This window comes from Palaemon carinicauda, chromosome 30 (genome assembly GCF_036898095.1).
Source record: "Palaemon carinicauda isolate YSFRI2023 chromosome 30, ASM3689809v2, whole genome shotgun sequence".
NCBI classification, from domain to species: domain Eukaryota; kingdom Metazoa; phylum Arthropoda; class Malacostraca; order Decapoda; family Palaemonidae; genus Palaemon; species Palaemon carinicauda.
Window position 1 is genome coordinate 32,037,279 of NC_090754.1, and position 11,496 is coordinate 32,048,774.

Sequence of the window (11,496 nt, forward strand, 5' to 3'; positions counted from 1 at the left end):
GTATGTCCTCACGCTCCCGTTGTGGTTGACAGTTCAGTTGTTGACAGTTCACAGTCTATCAAGCAGTTACATGACGTTGCCTTCTGGTCTGCTACTAATGCACCAGTGCTGTATGTCCTCACTCACCTGTTGTGGTTGACAGTTCAGTTTTTGACAGTTCACAGACTGTCAAGCAGTTACATGACGTGCCTTCTGGTCTGCTACTAATGCACCAGTGCTGTATGTCCTCACGCACCTGTTGTGGTTGACAGTTCAGTTTTTGACAGTTCACAGACTGTCAAGCAGTTACATAACGTTGCCTTCTGGTCTGCTGCTAATGCACCAGTGAGACCCTCACTGAGATAACCTAGCTTTTCTCGGACAAGGTTCCTGTAGATGAGAAAGTGCTGTTCTCCCTCCTACTGATATTCCTTTGAGGACTCTGTCATTTGAGAGGAGCCTTAAGCTGCTTAGCCTCCTATGGACTTTAATTAAATCATGATGATTTTTTGAGGATCTTCGTCCGGATCTTGTAACTGCTGCTCCTCGTTCGCCTAACGTCATAACTTACACTAGGCCTAACTACTTCGAAGCCGTTGTTGTTAAGCTAGTGCTCTCTCGCTCTCCTAGAGAGCGTTACGTTGGCTAGGCGACTGGTTTTTGCACCAGAGGAGTTTTAGGGATACAGCCTTTGATTTCCCTTCTTTTAAACTGGCTTATAGAGCGAGAGTCTGATAGGACACGAGAGAAGTTCTCGGCTTGGGAGTTCATGCCTCTGCCCAGATAGACTTCTCAATTCTGGTAGACTCGCCCTGGCGCCTAGCCAGGAGACGCTCCAAGTTGTTTTACAGGTCAACTTCTCAACTTTTGCGAGCCTTTGTAGTTTTGCTGTACTATTATGTCACACATAACAAGGCTTCCAGGGATGGTAAATGGTTCTGCCTCAGTCGCTAACCCCGTCTGTTGCCACACCTGCTCCCATAGACCCTAAATAGGCTTTGCTGCAAGACATGCAGTCCAAGCTTGTGTCCTTGATAGAGGACTTTAATACGGAGAAGAACCTTCTGGCCAACAACCTTCCAACCGGTGGGTTGTGCGCCCTGTTGACGCTGAGGTATCCTACTCGCGTCTGCCAGTTGAGGTGGTTCCTCCACCGATGCGACCCAGTGTGGGTTGCCAGTCGCACGTTGACGTTAAGCGACGCTCGGAGGTGGTTGTTGACGTTCAGTGTCACTAGGAAGACGTTCAACAACCAGCAGAGGTGACTTGTTGTGACGCAGTGCGTCAACCTCAGCAACCCGGTAGGGTGTTGACTGCACAAACCAGACAGTCTAGACAGTTTCGGGTTGACGCTGTACTTCCTCGCGCACCCATGGTTGTTGACAGTTCACAGACTGTGCAGCAGTGCCATGATATTGCGTCCGGCTCCGTCACGCATCCACCAGTGCGACCGGATTCAGCGAGTCAGACGTTGCCCACTCCGTTGCCGTTTCCTCATCAGTTTCGGATGAGGAACCCTCTGATGAGGACGTTGCTGAACAAGACGATCAACCCCCAGCCCTGCTATCCATCCAGAAGATGCTGAAGAAGGAACGCTGCCCAGTCAGGCTGTGGATGAGTCTGGTAGGGACCCTGTCATCCGTGGATCATTTTGTGTCACTAGGAAGACTACACCTCCGTCCTCTTCTATACCATCTAGCTTTTCACTGGAAAAAGGACAAGACGCTAGAAGCGGTCTCGATCCCGGTTTCCGGAAAGATAAAGTCTGGTCTGACTTGGTGAAAGGACTATATCAACCTTAGAGAGGGTCTTCCCCTGACTGTTCAGACTCCCAACCACGTTCTCTTCTCGGACGCATCGGACGTAGGCTGGGGTGCGACATTAGACGGTAGGGAATGCTCGGGATTATGGAACTCGAGTCAAAGGACAATGCATTTCACTGCAAGAAGCTACTGGCAGTACGTCTGACCTGGAAAAGCTTCAGGTCTCACCTTCAAGGCAAAGTGGTGGAGGTGAACTCGGACAACACCACGGCTTTGGCGTACATCTCCAAGCAAGGAGGGACCTACTCTCTGACGTTGTACGAGATCGCAAGGGACCTCCTCACCTAGTCAAAAGGTCTAGACATTTCACTAGTAACGAGGTTCATCCAAGGCAACTTGAATGTCATGGCAGATTGTCTCAGTCGGAAGGGACAAATAATTCCAACAGAATGGACCCTCCACAAGGATGTTTGCAAGAGACTTTGGGCCACCTGGGGCCAGCCAACCATAGACCTCTTCGCAACCTCGATGACCAAGAGGCTCCCAATATTTTGCTCACCAATCCCGGACCCAGCAGCAGTTCATATAGATGCCTTTCTACTAGATTGGTCACATCTAGATCTATATGCATTCCCTCCGTTCAAGATTGTCAACAAGGTACTGCAGAAGTTCGCCTCTCACGAAGGGACAAGGTTGACGTTAGTTGCTTCCCTCTGGCCCGCGAGAGAATGGCTCACCGAGGTACTTCGATGGCTAGTAGACGTTCCCAGAACGCTTCCCCTAAGGGTGGACCTTCTACGTCAGCCACGCGTAAAGAAGGTACACCAAGGCCTCCACGCTCTTCGTCTGACTGCCTTCAGACTATCGAAAGACTCTCGAGAGCTAGAGGCTTTTCGAAGGAGGCAACCAGAGTGATTGCTAGAGCAAGGAGAACATCCACCCTTAGAGTCTACCAATCGAAGTGGGAAATCTTCCGAAACTGGTGCAAGTCAGTATCTGTATCCTCGACCAGTACCTCTGTAACTCAAATAGCTGACTTTCTCTTATATCTGAGGAAAGAAAGATCTCTTTCAGCTCCCAATATCAAGGGTTACAGAAGCATGTTGGCATCAGTCTTCCGTCACAGAGGCTTAGATCTTTCCAACAATAAAGATCTACAGGACCTCCTTAAGTCTTTTGAGACCACGAAGGAGCGTCGTTTGGTTACACCTGGTTGGAATTTAGACGTGGTACTAAGATTCCTTATGTCAGACAGGTTCGAACCGCTACAATCAGCCTCCCTGAAAGATCTTACCTTTAAGACTCTTTTCCTGATATGCTTAGCCACAGCTAAAAGAGTCAGTGAGATTCATACCTTCAGCAAGAACATCGGATTCTCGTCCGAAACGGCTACATGTTCTACAACTTGGTTTTCTAGCCAAACACGAGCTGCCTTCTCAGCCTTGACCAATATCGTTCGATATTCCAAACTTATTGTATGGTTGGAAATGAACTAGAAAGAGTCTGTCTGTCTGTATAGATTGCCTTACCTTGTGTAAGACCCGGGCTCCTGTAAGAGCTCTTAAGTTCTGTTTAAAACCTTTACGAGGCCCGTCTGAAGCTTTATGGTGTTCAGTTAAGAATCCATCTTTGCCTTTGTCAAAGAATGCTTTATCCTATTTTATCAGACTGTTAATACGAGAAGCTCATTCCCATCTGAATGAGGAAGACCAAGCTTTGCTGAAGGTAAGGACACACGAAGTTAGAGCTGTCGCAACTTCCGTGGCCTTTAAACAAATTAGATCTCTGCAAAGTATATTCGACGCAACCTATTGGAAAAGCAAATCAGTGTTCGCGTCTTTTTATCTTAAGAATGTCCAGTCTCTTTACGAGAACTGCTACACTCTGGGACCATTCGTAGCAACGAGTGCAGTAGTGGGTGAGGGCTCAACCACTACAATTCCCTAATTCCATAACCTTTTTTAATCTTTCTCTTGAAATGTTTTATTATTGTTTTTGGGTTGTCCGGAAGGCTAAGAAGCCTTTCGCATCCTACTTGATTTGGCGGGTGGTCAAAGTCATTTCTTGAGAAGCGCCTAGATTAGAGGTTTTGATGAGGTCCTTTAGTATGGGTTGCAACCCTTCATACTTCAGCTCCTAGGAGTCGCTCAGCATCCTATGAGGATCGCGAGGCTCAATAAGGAAGACGTACTTAAAAAGGCAGAGTAATTGTTCAAGTCGACTTCCTTACCAGGTACTTATTTATTTTATGTTTGTTATTTTGAATAACTGCTAAAATGAAATACAAAATACTTAGCTCTTAATGTAACACATAATGCTGGTCTCTACCCACCCCCCTGGGTGTGAATCAGCTATATGATCACCGGCTAAGTTTAATATTGAAAAATGTTATTTTCATTAGTAAAATAAATTTTTGAATATACTTACCCGGTGATCATAAATTAAAGGACCCTCCCTTCCTCCCCAATAGAGACCCAGTGGGCAGAGGAGAAAATTGGTTCTGTGTTGACATGGAGTACTTGAGTACCTGCTCGACAGATGGCGCTGTTGATGTACACCCCTACCTGTATAGCGATCGCTGGCGTATTTTGTCCTTAGGTTTTTCTGTCGGGCAGCAGAGCTGACAGCTATATGATCACCGGGTAAGTATATTCAAAAATTTATTTTACTAATGAAAATAACATTTTATTTTAACTTTCAACCCACTTGCTAAGACAAGCCACTACAGTACAACCAGAATCCTAAATGTGATACTATAATTTACTCCCCATCAAACTCATAGGTTTTCTCTAATTTCTTTTATTATTTTTTTGTAATTTCTTTGTACATCCTTTTTTGTAATATATATATATATATATATATATATATATATATATATATATATATATATACATATATATATATATATATATATATATATATATATATATATATATATATATATATATATATATATATATATATATATATATATATATATATACATAGTCTATACACACATCAATATATATATATATATATATATATATATATATATGTATATAAATATATGTGCATATATATAATATATATAAATATATATATATATATATATATATATATATATATATATATATATATATATATATATATATATATATTTATATATGTATATGTATATATGTATATATATATATATATATATATATATATATATATATATATATATATATATATATATATATATATATATATATATAACGGATTTTGAGCGAAGCGAAAAATCTATTTTTGGGTGAGATAGCCATGGCGTCCTGATGGAAGGTTCCTGTTTGGTAGCTTCCTTGGGTATAAGACTACTAAGATATTCCCAGAGAATTTAACCACAGGTTATCACAGAATTCTAACTTCTGGAGCGAGTATCTCAAAGGTTTCCCTTTAAGACATCGTAATACAACAGGGGACACGCATGTCTGGTCGTGCCACATAGCTATCTCCACCCCGAACAGAGTTAACGCTTCGGTGTGTAAGGGCTGAGAATAGCTGGGAGCCGTTCCACAGCTAATCTCACTCGTGGCTACTACTGATACTCGAGACGTAAACAAACGGACGCCATTGCTCTAATGACGTCACGCGCGTCTTTATCCTGGCGCCAGTTGCTGCCCATCACCATGATACAATTGTGTAGGGTGGGAGCAAACTGAACGAAGTAGTAGGGAGGGTCCATCAGGACGCCATGGCTATCTCACCCAAAAATAGATTTTTCGCTTCGCTCAAAATCCGTTTTTTGGGCTCAAGCCATGGCGTCCTGATGGAAGAGTACCAGAGAATCAATGTATCGTGGTAGATTTTCCCCCAGAGTTAAGTGCCTAGGCATTGACAAAACAGCAAAGTAATCTTAGGTAAGAACCATAGGAACGAAATATCCTGCCCCCCATTGGTAGGAAGTTCCCATGGGCTATGCCGACGTCAAAGTGGTATTGAAGGGCTATTCATCTTGACAGAAGAACTTTTTAAGAGCTTAGAGATGAAGCAGAATGTTTGATATTTGTATAGGAACATTCTGAAGTAGGCCAGTGGTGGTTGGGCACTGTGCGTAGAGTTCATCTCCTGATTATCAGAAGTAAGTATTCGTGTAGGAACCTTACTGAGGCAAGGTGAATATAATTTAGGAATGGACATCTTAAATTCTTCATGACCATAAGAAAGGAGGAGTAAATAAAACTATGACAGTATGTATTTCATAGTAAGTAGGAGCTGAAAGAGACGCATAAGTAATAAAATAGAAATTTTATTTCACAATGCAGAAATTAAATAATTTACAGCAAAAGTAAAGTTCATTTACAGTAATAATAATGTACATAGAAATAAAGGCTTGCTCTTGAATCTGAAAGGGAATTTCAGGATTAGTAGGTACTCGTTCTCGAGGAACGCAAGTCTTTAAATAACACATCATGCTCAAGGCATGCGGCACTTGTGTAACACTATGACATTTCACCTGGGATAAGAACAGTTATAAAAGCACTAAGTGTTTTTAGACATCACTATGAATCACTCGAGGGTCAACATAGGCACCCGAAGAGTTAGAGTCCCAAGTAACTCACTGTTCTACGCAGAGTTAGGTGCAGGTTTCATAACACTACCTGCGGCTACCACAAAATGTTTGATTTCGTGCACTTGTTTCGCATAATGTTTAAAGAAAACTCGCGAGGACTTCCAGCCCGTAAAGTTTTTAAGGCTCTCAAAGTCCATGCTCTGAAAGAAGTTCAGAGAAGATGCCACTTTTCTAGGATCATGACCAGCGGGTGTACTGTTCGGATCCGCTCTGCGAATGAAGTAGGTGATTTTCGCTCTTAATTGTTTCAGTGACAGGTCGCTGCCCGATGTTTCTCCTTTGAAGAGTTGGCCTCCACCAAAGTTTGAAGTTCTGCGAAGATAGACCTTGAGGCTCTCTACTGGACATAGAGAGACATCTTCCTTCAGGGGGCATATTCTCCAAGGGCCCCATCTTTTGGTGGGTAATTCATTTTTGGCGAGAAACGTCGGATCAGGGGAGAGGGTCACTTCTCCTGAATCAGCAAACAGGATGTGTCCCTCTTCTCTTGATAATGCCACTATTTCGCTGACTCGAGCTCCCGAGGCGAGAGCAAATAAAAATATAACTTTCTGAGTCAGATCCTTGAGGGGGCATGAATCGTTGTCCAAGTTGGAGGCGAAATGGAGCACCTTGTCTAGTGACCAGGAGATCGGTTTCGGAGGGGGTGCTGGGCGTAGGCGAGCACATGCTTTCGGCAGTTTGTTAAAGATGTCGCTGGACAGATCAATTTGGAAAGCATATAGAATTGGTCTAGTCAAAGCCGATTTGCAGGTCGAAATCGTATTGGCTGCTAATCCTTGTCCATGAAGGTGAATGAAGAAGGACATACAGAAATCAATGGTGATTTCTTTAGGATTTTTTGCTTTAACAAAGGAGACCCATTTCCTCCAGGATGATTCATATTGCCGTCTCGTGGATTCGGTCTTGTATTCCTCTAGGAAGTCTAGACTTTTCTTCGAGATCCCAAACCTCTTCTTTGCGGCAAGGGAGAGAAAATCATGAGATGAAGGTCCTTGATTTTCGATGATGAAGCGAAGACAGTCGACTTCTGTACTTGTTGAGAGAGAACTGGGCCCGGGAGAGGGATCAGCTTGGGCTGCAGCTCCAGGACCAGGGGGTACCAGTTGCTCCGGGGCCACTTGGGAGCCACTAGGGCCGCTGTCCCTTTGAAGGTTCTCAGTTTGGAGAGGACTTTCAACAGAAGGTTGGTGGGAGGGAACAGGTATATCTTGGACCATCTGTTCCAGTCCAGTGACATGGCGTCCACCGCTTCTGCCTTGGGGTCCTCGTACGGGGCTACGTACAGAGGAAGTTGATTGTTGTCGCTCGTTGCAAAGAGATCTATCTGAAGTTCTGGGACTTGATGAGAGATGAAGGAGAATGATCTTGCGTCTAGAGACCATTCCGACTCTATCGGGTTTGTCCGAGATAGAGCATCCGCTGTCACGTTGCGGAATCCTTGTAGGTGAACTGCAGACAGGTGCCACTTCTTCTTCTCCGCCAGACGGAAGATTGGGAGAAGCACCTGATTTATCTGGGGCGATCTTGAGCCTTGGCGATTGAGACAACGAACTACCACCGAGTTGTCTAGGGTTAGACGGATGTGGATCGAGGGCGGCGGGGATAGCTTCTTCAGAGTAAGAAGGACCGCCATGGCCTCCAAGATGTTTATGTGGAACGTCTTGAATAGTGGAGACCAGGTCCCTTGAGCTTGTTTCAGGTGGGAGTGACCTCCCCAGCCCTCCAGTGAGGCATCCGTGTGGATGTTGAGTGAAGGAGGAGGGTGTTGGAGAGGAATGGACCTTTTCAGGGCCATTGCTTCCGACCACGGCTTTAGGAGGCGTCGAAGTCTGTTTGGAAGCCGTCTCTTGAGGTCTCTTCGAGCGATGGATGCCGATCGTCTCCAGACTCCCGCGGCATCCTTTAGCTGTGCACGAAGCACTGGGTTTGTCACTGAGGCGAATTGTAGAGAGCCTAGAACTCGTTCCTGCTGTCGTCTTGAAATGCGTTTGGATTTCAGTAGTCGCTTGACAGACCCTGCTATTTCCTTCCTTTTCTTCTGGGGGATGGAAAGGCGGTGTGACTGAAGATTCCAGTGGATTCCCAGCCACTGAAACTTCTGAGCCGGAGAGAGGCGAGATTTCTTCTCGTTGATCTTGAATCCCAGGTGTTCTAGGTACTGGGTAACTTTGTCGCAAGACTTTGTACACTCTTCGGGCGATGGAGCCCAGACTAGCCAGTCGTCGAGGTAGGCCATCACCTGGACGTTTCTTAGGCGGAGCTGTTGTACTATGGCGTCTGCCAGCTTCGTGAAGATCCGAGGGGCCACATTGAGGCCGAATGGCATGGCCCGGAAGGCGTAGCTTTTCCTTTGGAGTCGAAATCCTAGGTAGGAGGAAGCGTGATGGTTCATTGGAATGTGCCAATAGGCATCCGCCAGGTCTATAGAGACCGTGTAGGAACCTTGAGGCAGAAGGGTCCTTATTTGTTGAAGCGTCAGCATCTTGAATTTGTTGTTCTCTATGAACTTGTTGAGGGGGGATAAGTCCAGAATGACTCTGAGCTTGTCTGAGTCCTTCTTGGGAACGCAAAACAGTCTCCCTTGGAACCTGGTGGACTTTACCTTCCTTATCACCTTCTTGTTCAAGAGGTCTAGAACATATTCTTCCAGAATGGGGGTCGATTGTTGGAAGAACCGCTGGAAGATTGGGGGTGGTTGCACCCAACTCCAGCCTAGACCGTTCTTGATGATGCTGTGTGCCCAAGGATCGAAGGTCCAACGATCCTGGAATTGGCGGAGTCTTCCTCCCACCGGAAGCACTTCATTGCTTCTGGTGTCCCGAGGACTTGTTGCCTCGGCCGCTAGCTCCCTTTCCTCCTCTACCTCTGGAGGGACGACGAGAGGCGTCTCTGCTTGCACCCCTGGACGAGCCTCTACCTCTGGCATGAAAGGTAGTGGATGGCTGCTCAAAGGCAGGGGTGAAGACCGGTGACTGTGACAACACCGGTTGGGGGACCAATTGAAAGGTCTGTTGTGGTTGGGCAACCACTTGGGAGGTAGCGGGTCCCGGAAACTGACGTCTTTGTTGACGTTGCTGGGGTTTCGGTTTCTGAGGTTTCCTCTTAGGCTGAGGTCCATCGTCCTGAGAGGTTTTCCTTTTCCTGGACATGCCCCACTTGTGGAGAAGGTTCCTATTCTCCGTGGCGGCTCTGTCCGTTATTTCCTTGACAAGGTCCGAAGGAAACAGGTGCTTTCCCCAGATGTTGGAGGAAATCAGCCTCCGGGGTTCGTGTTTCACGGTGGCACCGACAAACACGAATTCACGACAGGCTCTACGAGCCTTTATGAAATGGTACAAGTCCTTCATTACCGTGAGTAAGTGGGATTTGGCCAGTACCATGTAGTGATCGGGTACTGCTGTGTCACAGGCCATAACTTCAAGTTGGACTTGATGAGAAAGAGACGCTGCAAGCCTCTCCTTCGTGTCTTGTTCCCGGCGAAGGAGGTGATCATTGAGCTTAGGGAGGTCTTCATTAAACTGACGTCCGGCAACGTCAGGATCGAGCCTACCCACAACGAAAGTATGTTGGACATCTTTCCATTGTCTAGTGTCAGGGGGCGTTACGATGGAGAAGGGTCTGCACTCCTCCAGTGCAGGGCAGGGTTTCCCTTCTTCCGCCGCTTTAAGGCATGCAGCCAAGGCCTTTTCCAAAAATGGAAGAATCGCAGTGTCGGGAGCGACATAAGTAGGATGCTTCTTGCTCAAGGCAGGAAGCTTAGAGCAGGTAAAGCCCCTGCTCTTAAATGCGGAGGCTAGCATAGCCTGGGCCTTTGCGAGATCGAACACTATCTCTTCCTTAGGTTCGGTCTCCTCCTTCGAGGCAGGTTCAGAACGAAGCCGGACGTAACAGTCCGGGTAGGCCTCGAAGCTTGGGAAGAATTCCACATCTTCCAACGGGACCGTGCCGATTTTGTCACTAACAAAGATCCTGCCGGTCGCAATAACCATATGCTCTGCATACCTCCACGGGTTGGCATGAGAGCAAGCTGGGAGATCCTTAACCGAGATCTTCTTCGGTTCTCTGGATCCAATCATAGACCTGATGGACTCCTGGTTCTCCTTCAGTCTGTCGTCCATGACAGCTCTAATCAGTCGGATCAGTTCTTGTGTAGAAGAAGAAGGATCCGGGGTCGAGGAGGTAGACGGAATGGACACATCCGTCGGTGTAGGAGTAGGCGGAGGGATGGACGAGGGAGTAGCTCCAATCTCCGACTCGGTGTATTCCACCTTGTCTTCGTCCTCTTCGGCTCCTTGAGCCATAAGCGTCTTCTCCGTGTCTTCCGAGACGTCAGAGATCTGTTCATCCTCTTCGGAATCTAGGCGACACTCGTGCATGGACTGAGCCATGACCACATCAGGTTCCACCGTAATTTGGACAGTGGGGATTGCTTCCTTTGGAACCACTGAATCAGGGGAGGCCTTAGGGAACAGCAGGGACCTCAGTTCTTCGGTGGCCAGGTACGGTCCAGTGGCATTCCTCTGAAAACCACGCACCCACTTGCGCAGTTTCTCACGAGCAATGTCTCTAACCTCCGCTGAGGGAGGGTTATGGAAGGCCTCAACTAGGTAGGCCTGGCAGACCGTACATTCCAGTGGATTCCAGAACTTCCAATCCCCTTTCTTGTCTGAGCAAGGGGCGTGAGTCCTGCACGCCGTATGTCCGTAAAACTGGGAGCGTTTCACGGCACAGTATGCGAAATCGCACTTCATCTGCTCCTCCTGTGGAAGAAAGAGAAAATGAGTATGGGGGAGTCATAGGAATGGCTCTTAAATTAAGTTAATATTAATCATTAATTTTAACTTATAGAAGGTGTGATGCATAGAGAGTGAAACAGTAAAGGAGAACACGCTCCATGCATCTCGCCCGGCTGGTTACCATAGGCTTGGTCCTGGGATAATCCAAATGACCGAGATCATTGGATATAGTTTCCTAGGATTCCCATTATATTGGAACTCCATGGAAAGCCAAGGACAAGGTTGGAATCGAATTCATTCGGTTCCCAGATAAGAGCCAGAAGGTCTCATTAAGGGTAACTGCTTCTGGCAACCAGCCGTGCTAAGATGCACATAGCATGCTGGAAATAGAAGAATGCAAAGAGACAGCATGATCACTAAT